Here is a 20,625-nt window from a genome sequence, read left to right as displayed (position 1 = left end):
AGACTCACAGTGACAGGGGTTCCTTTTGAAGAGTGACAACAAACAATATAAATATAGTATATAGGATAGTCTTAAATTAGAAAGTCTCATCTTGAATCAAAAGTCTTAGTACAAACTTCACCTCAATGCCAAGGTTTGTTTCAGTATTAAAAATCCTTCATTAATAGTGAGCATATACAAAAGATATCTAAGTGCAAGCTAATACAATCACTCAATAGCTCAACAAAAGTACAGTCATTAGAAATGAGTATAAGCTTCACCTAAATAAATCATTCCAAAGAGCATAAAAAACATCAAGTTTGTATGGCATAGTGAAAACTATAGCACACTTTTTATACTTTCAAAGGATTTGGATCGGATAAGAATAGGTGTCACTATAATGCATCTAGCAGAGAATTTAAAAGACCTAGGGGTTGTAGCTAACTAAAGGCCAAACACAAAAAAGGTACTCAAGATAACCCTTATGGTTATATGTAGTTGCAAATCACAAAATATACAATTAATACAACCCTTGAATACTTTGTACATCATAGGGCATATTAGTACAAATACCTATTAAAAGAGCATATATACAGGTTCAAAAATAAAGAAGCAAAGACAATGGAGTTACAACAAACTTCACGAAGCATATAAGAACAATAAGTTGATGAGATCTACACTTTAAAGCAAGGAGCTTTGATCAAAACCCATATTATAGGCTCATTGTTTAAGGCAAGTCCATAGCTCAAGGGCATTCTCAGTAAGTAGTACATGTGAAAAGCATTAAGGGAAAGATCATGCATAAATATGACAAAGAGCTGCTATAGCACAAGATCATATGCATTTGAATACATAATCATAGTGGCCTTCAAAGAAACCAATAAAGGCTATGATACTCAAATCATAGTCATGAAGGAGTTCCATGAGCATTAAGGACCAGAACCATAAACGAAACACTCAGAATAGCCATATAAGTATGGAAGCAATGCAATGAAAATCATAGCAAATATATCATCAAAACACGCTAGTATAGCCCGAAAGAGGGGTTTTTTATAGTAATTTTCATATTTCAAGCTATGAGTAGTCTGAGATGGATCAAATATCCTATAAGAAAACCCAAATTTGGGTGTATACGATCAAAGAGCCGCAATGATTCAAATCCATTCTAAGGAAAAAAATGCACAACATCTACAATTATAAACCCTCAAAGCACGAAGATGCACATTATTAGGGTTTTATGTTCTCTTCATACAACAATACAAAGAGTAGCAGCATTTGAGAAGATCACAAAGGCTAAGAGATATCATCAAAAGACCGAGACAAGCCATGCACAGTCCAAGAGTAGACAAGACATAAAGACCATAGAGATTCATAGATGCTAAAAGTAGAAATAGCAGCCTGGCAGTCGATAATGCACAGTAACATGTAATGGTAACATCCCATAGTCTATATACAACCCTCACTAGAAGATCCAGTCCTTCAAAACAACCATTATCCTTCAAAGGCCAAATTATAGTGATATTCATGGATGCCTCCATGAAAAAGTATGAGAAACAAAGAAAGTAATGAATCCACAGTTTAAATCATGCATGTATAAACTATTCCAAGAAGAAACCCTAAGTTACGTGCATGCAAAAAAGAAAAAGCTTGTGCATTCTTTCGTTTGAGAATGAGATTTTACAGAAAATAGGAGAGAAATAAAGCATACCCAGTTCTTGTTTCGAACCTAGTTCGAAACCCAACAATAGAGTGAATGTCGCCACAGTGAATTTTCGTCATAAAGATACTGGGATACAAAAGATAAGTTTGCATGAAGGAAGAAATGAAATACATACCATTTAGAGAAATAATTCCTTCAAATCCACATCAAACCATAACAGAAAACCCTCAATTTGAGCTCCAAACCATAGAGATATGTATGTCGGCAGAAAGCCTTCCTCGAGAAAGTAGAATGCAAATTGAATGCAAAAATTTAGGGTTCACTAGTTTTGTTCGCATGCCCTAAAAGTCCGGGTTTTTTTTTTCTTTTATTTGGTTTCAAAAAATAAATATATGCATACAACTGTAAGCTGTGGTCAAGACTTAATGTCTTGTAACCTAGGCAATCCGCCCACATGCATAGAGGCCAATGATTTTTTTTTGAGCTCTTTGAGGTTCTCTAGTAAAAGTTATTAATTAATATATTTATTATGATTTTAATCATTTAAAAATCTTAATTAGTATATGATGCTCTGCAAAAAGGATTAGAAAATCTGTTTGATGGCAACACACACAAGAGCACAAGAAACAAACATTAGTGTTAGCAACAAAAGATTATCCTAAACAGGCATATCAAGAGAGATATGAAGCATGAAATAGAAAGCATATAAACATAAAATAAAATAGCTAATCAAGATGCTCATAGTTGCTCCTCCCTTGTTCCTCTCCTCTCCAAGTCCCAAATGAGTGTAGCTCTCAGCTTTTAGCACTAGCCATGGATGCCATATGGAGATTCAAGATAGTTGAATATGATAAGAAAATGCTATGCAAGTGTAGATAGTGATGCTATGAAAAAGCTCTATGCTAATGCCAGTATAACAACAATACTCTAATGCTTCCTTTTTTGCTTGAGGAGAAGGGTTCTATTTATAGAAGAAATGGGGAAATGAAGGGTTAAGATTGAATGGTTTAATCAAGGGCCAAGTTTGAAAGTTGGGGATCCATGTGCACAATTGGCACCAATAAAATGGTGACAAGTGTCAACATAGGATTGGGTTGAGAGAAGAGGTTGGAGGCATTAAAGGCCTGAGAAGACCTCATGGTTATCTAGAGGCCAAGGGTCAAGTCCAAATTAAGATTACCCACTGGATTAAGAGTTAATCCAAGGATAAACCTTTGTGCAAATGTTTAAGAGATAATCATGGTCAAAGCATTAATGGCCTGATGAGACCTTTGGGTTGGGTAGAGGTTGAGTCAAAACAAATGTTTTAACCATGTGGGAGGGTTTGAGGTAACCATTAATGGTTATTGGAGACTTTGGGGATTAAGTGGTTGAAGGTTGAAAGCCTTCAATGGTTATCAAAGACTTTGAGCCATTTAGTGGTTGAAGGTTGAAAGCCTTTAATGGTTATCAAAGACTTTGAGGGTTTGAGAAGTGACTTCCCTTTTGCTTAGGAATGTGACAAAGTTTAGAGAAGGGGTTAGGTTATTTAGAAGTGATTAGAAAATTCTAGAAGGGGTTTAGGCATGCAAGTGGATTTTGTAGGAAAATGCAAGTGGGAGAAATTTTGGTATTTTCAATTAAAATAAAATCATTTATTTCAATTAAATGGTGTAATTTGCATTTGGATAAATATTCAAATAAATATTAATTTATTTAAATGAGAAAAATGAAGATAAAGCATTAAAATGCTTGAAGACTTTGAGGGAAACCATTAAAGGCTTGAAGACTTTAAGGAAAACCATTAAAGTCTTAAGAAGACTATAGAAGGAAGCCATCAAGTTTGAAGACTTTAAAGCCATCAAGTTTGAATACTTTAAGGGAAACCATTAAAGGTTTCAAGTGGGTGAGGATAAATAGGATTTTAAATAAATAATTTATTTAAAATAGTTGTGCAAATTGCTTTTGTAGGAAAATACAAGTGGGTGGAGGATAAAGGTGATTTAAATAAATTATTTATTTAAAATAATTGTGCAACTTGCTTTTGTAGGAAAATACAAGTGGGTGGAGGATAAAGGTGATTTAAATAAATTATTCATTTAAAATAATTGTGCAACTTGCATTTGTAGGAAAATGCAAGTGGGTGGAGGATAAAGGTGATTTAAATAAATGATTTATTTATTTAAATGTGAGAGGTGGGATTTTGGGGGAATTTAAATAAATATTAATTTATTTAAATGTGAGAGAAGATTTAATTAAATAAATATGATTTATTTATTTAATTAATGGTCTGAATTTGGTTAAGTGAATTAAATCAAATAAATTGAATAATTTATTTAATTAATAGGAGAAGAGGGTTAAGATGAATTAATTAAATATATTAATTTAATTAATTATTAATTGATGGTTAAATAATGAAATAAATATTAAATATTCATTTAATTAAGTGGACAGATTTATGTGACTACATTTGCCCCTCTTTGAGACAGTGCGGTTTTATCGTGTCGTTTCAAAGAAAGAAAAATAGGTGTGAAGAAATGCCCCATAAATGTAAATTTAATGGGTGGTATGCCCCCTCGAGAGATGGGCCGATTTTTTTTTTATTTTTTTTGAAAAATCGGCCGATCTCTCGAAAAAGAATGAAAAGTGGAGGGGATGTAGAATAGAAGAAATTAGTACTAATGATGAAAGAATGGGAGAAAATGGAGTGAATATGAAGAAACAACAAGCCAGCGAGTACCCTGAGGTCATGCAAGAGATACATAGCAGACGTAGTGTGGGGTTTGGATTGATGCTATACAATTGATCAAAATTGGTTGGACAATTTGGTGCAATCAGTTTAATTGCCCCGATCAAGTCAAAGCGTGACAGTTGATGTTAGTTGGTCGCTTGGACATGATAAAGTCTGAGTAAGTGAATCAAAGTGACCTGATGTGACTTAGACAATTGATGTAATTGCCCGATGAAGTCAAGGTATATAAAGAAAAATACTCGTTGAGACATAGACAATTGATGTAATTGTCCGTTGGATTGTGTTTGATTGGTTGATCAATTGATAGTGTGTGCATGTGATGGATGGTTGTGGGGAATCATGGCAACCTCGTTGAGACTAGGTCATTATGATAAATGTTTGATGTAGTCTAGGATTACCATGATCGATTACCTGTTGAGACACGAAGATACTTGATCAGAGTATCTGTTGATAGTCTAGGTGTGTGGGAGTCGATGTATCTGTGCAGACAGAGTAACTGGCTTAATTTTGTGGATGAGTGAGGATGGGAAGCGATGAAGGGATTAGGATGATGTTGATGATCAAGATAGGGAGGGTGAGGGGGGATTCGATGTTAGATAGAAGATATGGAGGACTAGGACCGAGTCCTATGGAAGAAGATGAGTAAAATAGAGTATGCATTATTATGACTATGTATGCATGATATGCAGCTATTATGAATGTATGGATGGGTGGAATGCAATGAAATGCAATATATACAGATGAGATGGAATGATGATCCATGGTGCTTTATTTTTCATCATTGAGCTTTAAAATATTGTAAGAAAATACAAGCAACTTGACATAAAGATTCAAGATGACCAGAGTATTTCTTACATGGATTTGATATAGCAAGTTAATACAAGCAACTTGATATAATGGATCAAGTTGACCTGAGTATTGCTTGTGGAACAGACAAGGATTAGCTCCTTTCATGCATGACTTGGATCGTCCTCCTTGATCTTAGGCTGATCATATCCTGAGACAAGTGCATACCATACTAAGAGATAAAAACCTTTATCTAGTTTGGATGAGGTAGGAAGAACCAAAGGAAGAGCATTGTACCTGCAAACAAACAGTATATACATAAAGAATAAAGAATATGGATCCTTGGTAATAGTTCATGCTCATATGGTCGAGGTATATGCTGTAGTCAGCAAGCCGTAGTGATCTATGACTGCATTTTGCATAAGATCACGTAGCTTGGTGAACTTCCCACATAGACACCATTAGTACATGCCCCAGTACTTCATCGGAAATAATGCACAAACGATACAAAACAATGCTGCAAGATCCTGATACAGATAAATGAACGATTGTACTCACAAATTAACCAAGTATTTGATAGCTTAACATAATTTTCTTGTCAAAGAAAATGTCACTTTTGTCTTTGTTTTGGTAAGGAAGGATGCATCCTTGTTGAAGACAGTTTGATTGTTGATGTTGATTGTGTGGTTGATTGGTAAATGGTCATTGTGTGAGTAGTTTGTCAATGTTTATTTTGGTATTTGCATGGATGGGTATGTACAAGGTGTTGCCATGTTTTTGTGTGATTTTTCAATGGTTTTGTCGATGTTTTTGGATTTTGAATTGTTTTGAATGTTTTTGGTATTTTTGCGAGATATTTTTGAATGTTTTTGGATTTTTTATGATTGTTTGAATGAAGAACTTAATGAATCATAAGACAATGTAGAATCCACTTCCATCTATAGGTTAAAGGCATTGCCCCCAGTTTTAGACATGACTATGAAAAAGCGGGATGCAAGATGTATGGAGTACTATCATAATTGCAGAGGAATAAAAAGCCATGGTTGATGGATGGATGGATGTATGTATGAAGTAGATGTGATCGCAACAAGTCTGAAAGACAATGGAGCCATAGCCTTTACGAGTGGTGCCTGTTTGCCAGGTTTTCACCATCGTACTTACCCAAGGTGCCACCGGAGTGGTTGTTCACTGTTTGGATGCATGATTTTTCTTTACTTTTTTGAATGTTTTTGTATTTTCTTCAAGACATTTTTCTGAATGTTTTTGGTATTTTCTGGTATGTAGGGGAGCCTGATGCTTTGTTCAGCTTAGGTATAAAACCATTTGAGGTGCATGCTGTTGATTGGATCTGCAAGCGGTTCTCCTTCTGATGTAGCCAACTGATATGCCCCGGACCCGAACACAGCAGTGACAACATATGGGCCCAGCCAGTTTGATTCAAACTTGCCCTGATGTTCTCGGTTTGGTTGGTTGCGAGGATTCTCTCATAGAACAAGATCACCTACCTCAAATGTACGAGGTCTAACTTGGTGATTGTAGCTTCTGCTCATGCGCTGCTGATAGGCTTTGAGGTGATTGTATGCAGCTTGTCGCTTCTCATCAAGTAACTCTAAGTCCTGAAGATGTGAGACTCTGTAAGCTTCATCATCTATCAGATTATGCAAGGAAACCCGTAATGATGGTATCTCGACCTCAATAGGCAAGATAGCTTCTGCACCATAGACCAATGAATAAGGAGTTGCACTTGTAGGGGTTCAAATGCTAGTTCGATATGCCCATAGTGCTGGATTCAATTGAACATGCCAATCATGGCCGGCATCATTGACTGTCTTCTTGAGGATTCTTAATATGTTTTTATTGGATGCTTCGGCCTGACCATTGCCTTGTGGGTAATAGGGGGTGGAAAAGCGGTGTTGGATATGAAATTTCTCACAAAGTTCATGGACATCCTGATTTTTGAAAGGGAGACCGTTATCTGTGATGATGGACATGGGCACACCATACCGGCAGATGATGTAGTTGAGGATGAATGAGGCGATCTGCTTGCCGGTGACTTGGGTAAGTGGAACAGCTTCGATCCACTTTGTGAAATATTCGGTAGCGGTAATAATGAATTTATGGCCATTAGATGAAGATGGATGAATCTTACCCACAAGGTCAAGGCCCCATTGACAAAAAGGCCATGGTGTCATGATTGGTTGCAGTTCCTAGGCCTGTGCATGTATCAGGTCGCCATGAACTTGACATTTCTTGCATTTTCTGACAAAGTAGTAGGAATCCTTTTCCATAGATGGCCAATAATATCCAGCTCGCATGAGTTTCTTGGCTAGTGACAGACCACTTGAGTGAGTCCCGCAAATTCCTTCATGTACCTCTTCCAAAGCCTTTGTTATCTCACCTTGTTCCAGACATCGAAGGAGAGTACCATCAAGACCGCGTCTGTATAGGGTTTCGGCAATAATGGTATATCGAGCAGTTTAGCGAATGAAGGTTTTTCGTTGGTTATTTGATTGGTTGGGGGGAAGGGTGTGATCGCGGAGATAGGTGTATAACTCACCGTACCATGGGGATTCAGAACCGACAAGGCGATATATCATTTCGGATTCGGGGATATCATAAGTGGGGATCCAAAGCTATTCGACCAAGAACTCGTAGCGTGTTGAATTTTGTGGAAGATCTAGTAGAGATGCGATGGTAGCCATGGCGTCAGCAGCTCGATTCTGATCTCTTGGTATCTGCTCAAAAGTGATAGTAGTAAATGATGTCTTTAGAGTGTCCACCATTTGCTTATATGGCATGAGTTTATCATCTTTGGTCTGATATTCATTTGTTGCTTGTCGAATGACTAGTTGGGAATCGCCATATTCTTGCAGTTCTTGTAATTTCCATTGGATGGCTAACCTAAGTCCTGTGATCAAGGCCTCATACTCGGCTATATTGTTTGTGCATGGAAATGTGAGCCTGTAAGACTTCGGGATGCTATCACCTTGAGGTGTGATAAACAGAATGCCTGCCCCCGAGCCATGCCTAGTGTATGAGCCATCAAAGTAGAGTTTCCATGGTTGTGTTGTTGTGATCATGAATATCTCTTCGTCTGGAAAATTGGAAATAAGAGGATGATCGCCTATGAGAGGTGCATCGGCCAACTGATCTGCAATAACTTGACCTTTGATAGCTTTACGGTCCACGTACTCGATGTCAAATTCACTTAGAATCATCACCCATTTGGCCAAGCGACCTGTTAATGCTGCTTTGCTGAGTAAATACTTGAGTGGATCAATCTTTGCAATGAGTTGTACCTTGTGTGTCAACAGATAGTGCCTCAATTTTGTGGCTGCTAAGATCACTGCTAGGCAAGCTCGCTCAATAAGTGTGTAATTGAGTTCATAGCCAACTAGAGTGCGAGAGATGTAGTATACAGCACACTCTTTGCCTTCTGCATTATGTTGTGCCAGTAATACACCTAATGCTGTACTTGTTGCCGAGATATAGAGTAACAATGGTCTACTTGGATCTGGTGGCATCAACAATGGTGGATTCATGAGATAGTCTTTAAGCGTCTGAAATGCTTGCTGGCATCGGGCATCCCACTGAAAGCGGATGTTCTTGTGTAGCAGATGTGTAAATGGGTGACACTTATCGGCCAATTGTGCAATGAATCTTCGGATGGATTGAAGCCGTCCTTGTAGTGTCCTTAGCTGACTAATATTCTTTGGAGGTGGCATGTCCATGATTGCCTTAACCTTTGCTTGAGACAATGTATCCTAGAAGTTTCCCAGAGGTTACTCCAAAGACACATTTCTTTGGGTTGAGTCGAACATGGTATTGTTCCAGTCTATCAAAGATTTTATCTAAGATGTGGAGATGCCCTTCTCTGGTGAGTGATTTTGCTAGTAAGTCATCCACATAATCTTCCATCATAGTATGCATCATGTCATGGAAGATGGTGGTCATTGCTCTTTGATAGGTTGCTCCTGCATTTTTGAGACCGAAGGGCATTACATTCCAGCAATATGTGCCCCATGGACATGTGAAGGCTGTCTTATGTTGGTCCTCTGGTGCGATCTTTATTTGATTGTATCCTGAAAAGCTATCCATGAGTGAAAGCATGGCATGTCCTGCTGTCAGATCCACTATGATGTCGATATTTGGTAGGGGGAAGTCATCCTTAGGACATGCCTTATTCAGATCTCTAAAGTCAGTACAAATGCAGATGCCCCCTTTTGGTTTGCCAACTGACACAATATTGGAGATCCATTCTGCATAATCAATTGGTCTAATGAAACCAACATCTAGGAGTTTCTTGAGTTTTGTTTTGACTAGTACTGCAATCTGGGGATGCATCTTACGAAGCTTCTGCTTGACAGGTTTGGCTCCTTCTGCAACGGTGAGGTGATGCATGACTAAATTAGGATCAAGCCCAGGCATGTCTGCATATGACCATGCAAAGTTGATCTGACGCTCCTGGAAGAACTCTATAACTTTAGGCTGTTCTTTTGGAGTGAGAAGAGATGCCAGATGTATGATATGAGGATTTTCAGGAGTCCCCACATTGTATTCTTTGGTTTCCTCGATGAGAATCATTGATCGTTCCTGTTGTACATTAGCAGGGAGAATGTCAAACCCTTCATCCTCAGGTGCCTTAGCGAGGTTTTCACCGTTGGATACGCTCTTTCTTTTTACTTTTGTCGGATCAAACAGTGCCACAGTGTGGTTTTCACTGGAAGATCCATGTTTTATTGTTATATTTTTGCAGCTGAAAGGTTTGGCATCCGCCCTGAAGTATGCTGCACTATTAAGTTCAATGGCGAATCCAGCTTTGTGATCCCCATTTGGTAGGTTATCCCTTAATTCCAAAAAGTCAATGATAGCCTCATCGTTTTGGAAGAAGTCAAGACATGGGGGATTTGGTTGGTTCCATTCGATGAGTTCAGGGTGGATAATGGGCATTACTTCATTGATTATGTTAAGTGTGGGAGATGTATCAGTGAGGGTTAAGACATTATGGTGAAGGTCGTTAATGGTACTCTCCCTGTCAGAATTAGGCGTAGGATGAGACATAGGGTCTGTGGAAGATGTTTCCAGTTCGGGAACCCAAGTGGTCTTTATCTGTGCTTCTCCATAAACAGGGATATCTTTGCATGGCAGAGGTAGTGATGCATCTTCCTCATCTGAAGTATTAAGTTGTACCGAATCAAATTCCCATTCATGTGAGTCGGTCTCTGAATCACTTTCCAGCATCTGATTGCTATACCATACTGGGATGTCTTTTGAGTTAAACACTGCAGGTGTGATTGGTTGATGTACCTTTGTAGTGATTGGTGCTACAGGAAGTTTGATGGGGATAAAAGAATCTGGCACAGGAAGTATCGGCAGTGTTGACTCAGTGGCTTCTACGGGAACTGCTGGTACCATAGATGCTGCTGCGGGTTCTGATACAGTTGCTGCTGCTAATGGTACTATGGATGTAATGGCTGCTGTGAATGGGATTACTGGTTTGATTGGTGGGATGATTGGTATTGTAGATGGTTGTGTTGGGGTTGTGAGCCTCGATGGGGCAGTCGGGATGGTGCTTGAAGCTGCTTTGATAATGAAAGGTGTCCTCTTTGCAGTAGGTGGACAAAATGGTTTGTTGGGTTTTCCTTTGAATCTGAGCTTAGGAAAGATCTCTTTTTCAAAGCCTAGTCCTGTGTTACCTTTGGGCTTTAATTCCGACAGCAGAGGTTCATGTCATCCTTGTTTGCAATATCCCAAAGCACTCTGACCATCATATCCCATTTGTTGCATAATGAGGAGACCTTTGCCATACTGATCTGTAGGAAGTTTAACTTGTGGTAGATCAGTGGTGATGGGATCTTTATAGATCCATTTTGCTAAGTCCTCATCTTGGGTTTCTTCTTCTTGACTCTTTCCAAGGATGAAAGGCATCAAAGCACATGCGAACGTGATTAGTGGTTGCTGGAGTAACTGCTGTGGTTTACCATGTGTTCTAGGAGAAGTGGGCATCTGTCCCACACAAAAGAGTTGACTCAAGTTGTATTCCCCAGGACCTTCCTCTGCTATCTTCATCTTAAGCTTTTCTTGCTTGGGTATAGTGGTGTTTGAACTGGCAAGAGAGGCGGGACTTATATATGATGTGGAGGAAATGGCTTCTCTATTATTAGGAACGGTAATCTCTGGTTGATGGTTGATATTATGGCAATATGCAAAGGGATTTGCGTCACCCAGAATTGTGATCTCTACACTGTTATGTGGGAACTTGATACATTGATGGTAGGTAGATGGAACGGCTTACATGGCATGTATCCAAGGTCTTCCTAATAATAGAATGTATGGCAGAGGAAGGTCCAGAACTTGACAGATGATGTGTTTTACCAAAGGGCCCACTCGGATTGGTAGTACCACAGCTCCTTTGGATGAACGCTCTGCATCGTCATAGGCTTTGATTGTGATCTTCTTACGAGGATCCACTGATTCTACCGCATATCCCAATGTTGTGACCAACTATAGTGTACAAATATTTAGGCCTGCTCCATTATCGATCAAGACTCACTTGATCCTATGCTGGTTAATAAATCCTTCGATGTGGAGTGAGGCGTTATGAGGTTGCTGGAAGGAAGAGTTGTCACTTTCAGAAAAAGTGAGACAAGGTGATGACTTTAGACTTCCAACCATTGCTTGAAATTGGTCTGTATTCAAGTTTGCAGGGACTGACGCCTCTTGGAGTGCTTGATCCAAGATAGTTTTATGAGATGGTGATAGACGCAAAAGCTCTAAAATGGATATAAGCGCAGGGGTTTTGTCTAATTGTTCCACAAGATTGTACTGCTTTGGGATGGAGGTGGTGCCTTGTGGAGCTGCCTTTATGGTGACCTTGCCACGACGCGTAACAACATTGCAATTTGAGTTGGGATTTTTGAAGGTTATGGTTGCAACTTGTTCATTGGCATCATACAGATGATTTACAGTGTAATTATATGCAGCCTGTGTATAATCAGTGGTATCAGTGCCTCGCTTAGAAGTGGAAGGACCCCTTTGATCTTGTGATGGAAGTGGATTTTTGAACATTAGATGATCATTATTGGTTGTTTTTGGGTTATGTCCTTCAATTTCAATTTCTCCTCAATCAATAAGATCCTGAATGAGATCTTTCAATCGGTGACAATTACTTGTCTTGTGCCCTCTTCCTTGATGGAATTCACAGTGTTCAGTATCTCTCCACCATGCCGGTTTGACCTGAGGCTCATAGTTTGATAGTTTAGGTAGAGTGACCAAATTTTGAGAAATGAGTTGTCGCAACACTGTTTCAATGGGTTCCCCTAAGGGAGTGTATGTGCATTTCTGTTTTTGCTGACGAGGTATAGGTTCATCGTGTGATGTGATGCGACCTTGATTAGAAGGAAAATTTGTGTTGTTTTGAGGTGGAGGATTTTGTCCTGCAAACCGAACCACAGGTTGTGCGTTTTGGATAGCCCTGGCATCCACAACCCCATCATTGACAACATTCTTTTTTTTATTCCAGAAGCTTGGTTTATCACTATTTAAGCGCGGACAAGGACCATCTTTTGGTTCATTAAAGATTTTGATGATTCCTTTCTTGATGAGTGCCCGTTCACATTTTAAACCCTTGGTGATCATATCATTAAAAGAGTTTGTGTCTTTGACATCCAGGTGAAATTCCATTTCTTGGTTTAAGTTGGAAATGAATATTTCCACTAGTTCTCATTCAGGTAATTGAAGAGAACGTCTGCTAGACATTTGACGCCATCATTGCAGGAATACTGAGAATTGTTCACCTGGTTTTTGTTTGGTGTTGCACAGATCAGCCATGGTGATGTCGCGTTCAATGTTATGAGAGTAATGAGCTAGGAACTTCTGGATGAGTTCCTCAAATGTTCTAATGCCACCTGGTAGTCGGGAAAACCATGATGTGGTTGTTCCTCCCAAGCTTTGGGGAAAAAGGCACATTAGGTATGTGTCTTCATATGCTACTTTGAGACAAGCAGAATGAAATTCTCGGACATGATCACGGGGATCCCCCTTTCCTCTATATTTTTCAAATTTGGGTGTTTCGAATCCTCATGGAAATGGTGGCATGTAAAGATTCCTATCAAAAGGATAGGGACAGATGTCATTGAGTGAGAATTGGTTAGTCTTGACACCACTATGAAGCTGTTGGGCGAGATTCTCGACTTGTTGCCGCAACATCTCCATTTCATTTGGAGGAGGAGGTGGTGGGTTACCTCGAGGAATGTTATATCTAATGGGATCTCTACCTCTTTCCTCTTCATGGCGACTTTGTCTTTTTGATGCTTGTCTTAATTGGGCAAGATCAAAGTCAGAGGGGAGTTTTGCTCCTTCTTGAGCGAGTCTTAAGAAGTGAGCATCCGCATTGCTCCTGAGTATTTCATCAAAAAGCCTTTTAAAGAGAGGGTTATGCTGAGCCCTTTCTATTGTTGCAGGAATGGGAGTACTTGGGTTTTTGTCATCTACATTTCCTCCAAGTGCTTCTTGAAATTCATTGAGATTTTCCTCTTCTTCCTCTTCCCTTTCTATTTCTCGTTGCCTTGACTGTGATCGGGTTTGAGCCATTTTGTTTGCAAGCTGTTGTTGAAGTTGTGTGAAAATAATGATGAGTTTTTGATGAAATGAAAGGTTGATGGTTGGTGAATTGTGTTGCATGTGGATCTCTAGCACTTTTAAGGTGGATGTAACCAAAATTCCTTCTTTGAATTGCTTGTTTGTTTGATAAGTTTTGATGTGATAAGGTGTAGAGAAATCTGAGATGTGTTACAGATTTAACTACCTAGTAATGAGAGGATTCACTCATGAACTAGTTTTAACCTGCGTAGATGTGTCTCTTAGGATGAGCTTATCCTAGATGTAGAAACAATCTAAAAAGTGATGTGATGCGTTTGATTCAAGCAATATCTAAAAAGAGAACTTGGAGCAAGAACCTCTTAATGTTTTGAGAGTTGGAATGGATTGATGATGAAGTGATGATGTATGAGTGAGATAATGGATGAAATGTTTTCAACTTCAATAAAAACTTTGTGTTACAAATGGGACAAACTCTACCTCTTCCCTTTCGGGTGTTGGTGGTATTTCTTGAGCTGTGTTGTATGTGATACAGACGTTTGGGAAGAAGTTGGGATTAATCTTTCCTCCTTGGTTTTTGTGATAACTCAGAGCTCTATATTGCATAAAAGCTCTGCGGTTCAATGATTCGGAATCAAATTCGTTTGTTTTTCCTTGAAGGTAGAGACGCATGTGACGCAGAAAGACTCTATGTGAGACAAAAGTTTGTCTATTTATATAGAAGAATTTCCTCCTTTTGATCAAAGCCTTTGAGCTCAATGGTCTTCTTTTCAAGTTGATATTCTGATGACGCTTCTTCTTTCGCAAGATGTGAAGAATGGTCATAAAATTTGACTTTTTGTTGTTTGTACCTTGTTTTTGATGTTTTTGGTTGTTTTGACAGATGTTTGGTTGGATGAATACTTTGTTTTTGGGACGTGATTTTCTGATTTTTCTTTGACAAGAAAAACAAAGCAAGCACACAAACACAAGAATGTTGCCTAAAAGGCACAAATGAGTATGGGTCTAGATCAACCCAATCTTTGGACTTGTATATGACCCTTCCTTTAGATGTATTTTAAGGTGTATTTCCAAAGCCTGAAGTCGGCTCAATTTGCACTTGGTCTTTAAAACGAACACATTTCAAACACTTTTTATCCCTAAGGTCAAATGGCCAGTTGTGATAAATTTAGCCCACATCTTGATATTTCTTCGACTTTGGTACTACATACCTTATGAATCCCGCCGTGGCAGGTAAGGATGTGATATACTAAGTCTTGCACGAGCATAACAAGTAGATGATCCCTATGATGGGGGAGTCACCACTTTTATCAAGCCACAAGTGACTTTTCAAAAAGCTATGTTTCTACTCAAGGAAATATGTATGGTGAGTATCTTGGGAGAAAAACCATCTATGCTTTTGCACTAAATTATATCGCAAATATCCTCAATCAATAGAACAGGTGGGCTACTACTTAAAGGCGTTTAGTCATGTTCGATGTTTTTGGACATAAGTTCATTTTGCAGTGACTCACTTAAGAGCCTTGTAACTGGTGGTGGGGCCCATTTGTCCTTTCGGCCAGTTACACTGTAGGAACAGCTATACCCAAGGCTACAGCTTTCGCTCTCACCTGATTTCTATAGCGGCTCGAAGGATTTACCGCTCGAGGTCGTTCCCAAGAGTATCGATCCCTTGGTAGGCCTCTCTTAAAAAGATAAAATTTTGAGTGTTACTAACACTTTTCTCTTGCACCTAGGACCACGAAAGCCAAGGGAGAGGATAGTGTGTGTTAGAAGTAGGACCACTCGACCAACTCTTTGCACAAGTGTGCCAAGCACGAAAAACACTTGTTCTTTTTAATCTGTCATTGCAATGTGATCTAACTATTTGGAGATGTTGCTCCAACAGTCATGGTGTTTTTTTTAACTTCAAAGGCAAAATATTTTGTAAACTAGGAACTTTGAAATCCTAGTCAATTGAATTGAAAACACGTCTTGCTTGAAGTAAAATTGTTTTTGAGCTTGAAGGAAAAATGGCTTGTTCCTTTTAGATTGCCCCCAAAACAAAGTGTTGATTGTAAATTTCTTTTAAGTTGATGCAAGAAAATAAATTTTGTTTTGTTGATTTTAAGCACCAAAACGAAGTTTGTTTCCTAACTTGCAAGAAATAAAGTTGTTTTGTATAAGTTTGTGGTTCTTTTTACCTTGGAACAATGAAATTCTTTTTAAGAGCCCCAAACAAATGTGTGATTCTTTTTTTTTTTAAAAGCCCAAATTTGAAATGTGAAGTTAATTTTAAACCAAAATAAAAAGTGAATTCATTTTTTTTAAAACCAACTTCAAAAACAAGTTAGTAAAAAATATAAATCTACTTTTTAATCTAATTTAAATCTGCACAAAAGAGAAAAATAGTTAGTAAAATCCGCCTATTTGGTGGGCTTCTACAAGCCTAATTTTTTTTTATTTTTTTTTACAAGGTGATTTGTACAACGTTCCGTTACAATAGCGCTAGTCTGCATTTGAACAGAGGAGCTATTTAACAGAAATGCACTAAAAGAAAGGGAAAGACAGAGAAGGGAAAAGCGCTGAAACAAGGTGAATAGCACCAAAACAATGTCAAACACGCCAAAACAATGTCAAAAGTGCAACCTGTGTGACATTTTCAACATTCAAACATGTTATTGGTTAAAAAAAAAAAGTTGATCTTTGTGGTGTTTGGATTCACGTCGGGTTCACCAAATGATGCTCTACAAAAAGGATTAGAAAATCTGTTTGATGGCAACACACACAAGAGCACAAGAAACAAACATTAGTGTTAGCAACAAAAGATTATCCTAAACAGGCATATCAAGAGAGATATGAAGCATGAAATAGAAAGCATATAAACATAAAAGAAAATAGCTAATCAAGATGCTCATAGTTGCTCCTCCCTTGTTCCTCTCCTCTCCAAGTCCCAAATGAGTGTAGCTCTCAGCTTTTAGCACTAGCCATGGATGCCATATGGAGATTCAAGATAGTTGAATATGATAAGCAAATGCTATGCAAGTGTAGATAGTGATGCTATGAAAAAGCTCTATGCTAATGCCAGTATAACAACAATACTCTAATGCTTCCTTTTTTGCTTGAGGAGAAGGGTTCTATTTATAGAAGAAATGGGGAAATGAAGGGTTAAGATTGAATGGTTTAATCAAGGGCCAAGTTTGAAAGTTGGGGATCCATGTGCACAATTGGCACCAATAAAATGGTGACAAGTGTCAACATAGGATTGGGTTGAGAGAAGAGGTTGGAGGCATTAAAGGCTTGAGAAGACCTCATGGTTATCTAGAGGCTAAGGGTCAAGTCCAAATTAAGATTACCCACTGGATTAAGAGTTAATCCAAGTATAAACCTTTGTGCAAATGTTTAAGAGATAATCATGGTCAAAGCATTAATGGCCTGATGAGACCTTTGGGTTGGGTAGAGGTTGAGTCAAAACAAATGTTTTAACCATGTGGGAGGGTTTGAGGTAACCATTAATGGTTATTGGAGACTTTGGGGATTAAGTGGTTGAAGGTTGAAAGCCTTCAATGGTTATCAAAGACTTTGAGCCATTTAGTGGTTGAAGGTTGAAAGCCTTTAATGGTTATCAAAGACTTTGAGGGTTTGAGAAGTGACTTCCCTTTTGCTTAGGAATGTGACAAAGTTTAGAGAAGGGGTTAGGTTATTTAGAAGTGATTAGAAAATTCTAGAAGGGGTTTAGGCATGCAAGTGGATTTTGTAGGAAAATGCAAGTGGGAGAAATTTTGGTATTTTCAATTAAAATAAAATCATTTATTTCAATTAAATGGTGTAATTTGCATTTGGATAAATATTCAAATAAATATTAATTTATTTAAATGAGAAAAATGAAGATAAAGCATTAAAATGCTTGAAGACTTTGAGGGAAACCATTAAAGGCTTGAAGACTTTAAGGAAAACCATTAAAGTCTTAAGAAGACTATAGAAGGAAGCCATCAAGTTTGAAGACTTTAAAGCCATCAAGTTTGAATACTTTAAGGGAAACCATTAAAGGTTTCAAGTGGGTGAGGATAAATAGGATTTTAAATAAATAATTTATTTAAAATAGTTGTGCAACTTGCTTTTGTAGGAAAATACAAGTGGGTGGAGGATAAAGGTGATTTAAATAAATTATTTATTTAAAATAATTGTGCAACTTGCTTTTGTAGGAAAATACAAGTGGGTGGAGGATAAAGGTGATTTAAATAAATTATTCATTTAAAATAATTGTGCAACTTGCATTTGTAGGAAAATGCAAGTGGGTGGAGGATAAAGGTGATTTAAATAAATGATTTATTTATTTAAATGTGAGAGGTGGGATTTTGGGGGAATTTAAATAAATATTAATTTATTTAAATGTGAGAGAAGATTTAATTAAATAAATATGATTTATTTATTTAATTAATGGTCTGAATTTGGTTAAGTGAATTAAATCAAATAAATTGAATAATTTATTTAATTAATAGGAGAAGAGGGTTAAGATGAATTAATTAAATATATTAATTTAATTAATTATTAATTGATGGTTAAATAATGAAATAAATATTAAATATTCATTTAATTAAGTGGACAGATTTATGTGACTACAGTATATATTAAGTTATAAATATGATCTCCAAATATAGTTATAATTAATATTTTTTTTTTAAAGATTAATTCTTTTAAATCTTAGTAAAAATTTATTAAATTATAAAAGAGATTAAAAAGGAAAATAAATAGTTTATTTAAACACTTAAAAATAAAATGAATTGTTTAATATTTTAAGTGCTAAAATAAAGTTATTTTAGGAGATAAAGGAAAGGGCATGTAGAATTTCAAAGAAGGGGGATATTTTTTTCCTTCAGAGCTATATTTGGTAGTTACAGATGACATGCAACTTTTTTAGAGGTAGTGTTCTTTTTCAGAGCTATTTTTAGTAGTTGCAACAGTTCTATTTTTAGCAGAGAGTTACTCATGCATATAGTTTCAGTTGGGGAGCTATTTTTAGCAGCAAAAGCTATTTTTGGTAGGATTTCACATGTTCTTTACACACTATTTTGGGCAAGTTCGCCCAAGGGTTTTCCTCATGCAGATGTTTTAGTTCAAAGGCTCATTAATGTTTAGCTCGCTATTCTTAGGAGCTTTTTTTTCTTTATATTCAGTTCTTCTCCTCATTATTCTTGTTGGTTCTTTCTTTTTGCTTACACAACAAAAAGCATTGTAGCTCAACATTTTATTAGTTTTGAACATTGTAATAGAGATTATTTTTCAATGTGCAATAGATTTAGTTTCCTTGTCAATTTTTCTTGTTTTCTTCATTGCCAGATGAATGATTTGATAGAGTTATTGTGATTTTTCTCAATCCTTTGCTTCATCTCGTTTATACTATGTAGAAATAGGAAGATTCCATAGTAAATTCAGGTCTTGGGTTGTGTTCATCTAGTTTCTGATTAGTTGCATGTTGTGAAAAATCACTTTTCCTTCATATAACATTGAAGAACTTCGAGCCTTCACATGAAATATTTATGAATTTCATGATATTATTTGATTTGTGAGATAAATTAGTTTCTTCGTTGCAACTGGTTATAGTTTTAGGACAATAAGTAGAATTGCACAATTTTGGTGTATCGCCTCCATTAGGATAGGTTTTTTCATTACATGCAAGCTTTCTATCCCTTTTCCCATAAATAAACAAATTGTAGGAGATTCATCATAAAGGAAGTTGACCTATAATCCAGAGATTTCCCTTCACTTTGAGCAACCCACATGCTCAAAGGTGTTTCCATGTTTCACAAGATTGTTGGGTTTCATACTTAGCATCACATGCGCAATCCTACGTGACAACATGAATAGTAATTTATGTGGTCCTTCTAGAGTCAGATGTTTACAGGGTGATAGATATTTCATGTTGTTGATTGATGATTATTATAGGTTGATGTGGCTTACTTTCTTAAGGGAGAAATTTGTGGCTCTAGACAAGTTCATGATTTTCAAAGCTATGGTTGAGACAGAGACAGGTTTGAAGCTGAAGTGTCTGAGATTTGACAGAGGTGGTGAATTAACTTTCAGTGAGTTTAATGCATTTTATGAAGAACATGGGATAAGAAGACAATTGTCTTCTTTGAGAACCCCTCAACAAAATGGAGTTGTGGAAAGGAAGAACGAAACCATTCAAGAAACTGCCAAGACAATGATGTTGGAAGGAAATGTTCCGCATGTTTATTGGAGAGAAGCTATGAGTATTGTTGTTTACATTGTTAACCGGGTGCATATGAGAGGTGATACCGATAAGACTCCTCATGATTATGGTATGGTCATGCTCCTACTGTTAAATATTTCAGAATTTTTGGAAGTAAATATTATATCAAGAAGGATGAAGATCTAGGAAAGTTTGATGCTAGATGTGATGAAAGAATATTTCTTGGTTATTCTACCAAAAGAAAAGCCTACCAATGTTACAATAAGAGACTGAGGAAGATAGTTGAGAGTGCCAATGTTAAGCTTGATGAAAGCAATGAGACAATCCATACCTTGCAGATATGATTCAGATGATCAGAGTGACAGTACAAACAATAGGAAGCAACCTCAAACCCAAAAATCAAGTCCAGATCATTCTAGAGAATCCAGTGCCTCAAGGAGAAGGAACTAGTATAAGTGTTGAAGAAGGAACACAAGAGTCTAAAATTCAAGAAAATCCTAAGACTCTCAAGTATGTAAGGTTGAATCATTCTGAAAATCAGATCATAGGAGATAGAAATAAAGGTGTTCAAACAAGAACAAGAATTGTTGAAGATCACATTGAGTATTGTTTGATTTCAAAGATTAAACCTAAGGATGTAAATGAAGCATGTAAAGATAAACATTGGGTAAAAGCAAT

The sequence above is a fragment of the Cryptomeria japonica genome, chromosome 9, assembly GCF_030272615.1.
Source record: "Cryptomeria japonica chromosome 9, Sugi_1.0, whole genome shotgun sequence".
In the NCBI taxonomy this organism is placed as follows: domain Eukaryota; kingdom Viridiplantae; phylum Streptophyta; class Pinopsida; order Cupressales; family Cupressaceae; genus Cryptomeria; species Cryptomeria japonica.
Note: the sequence above shows the minus strand (reverse complement) of the source record.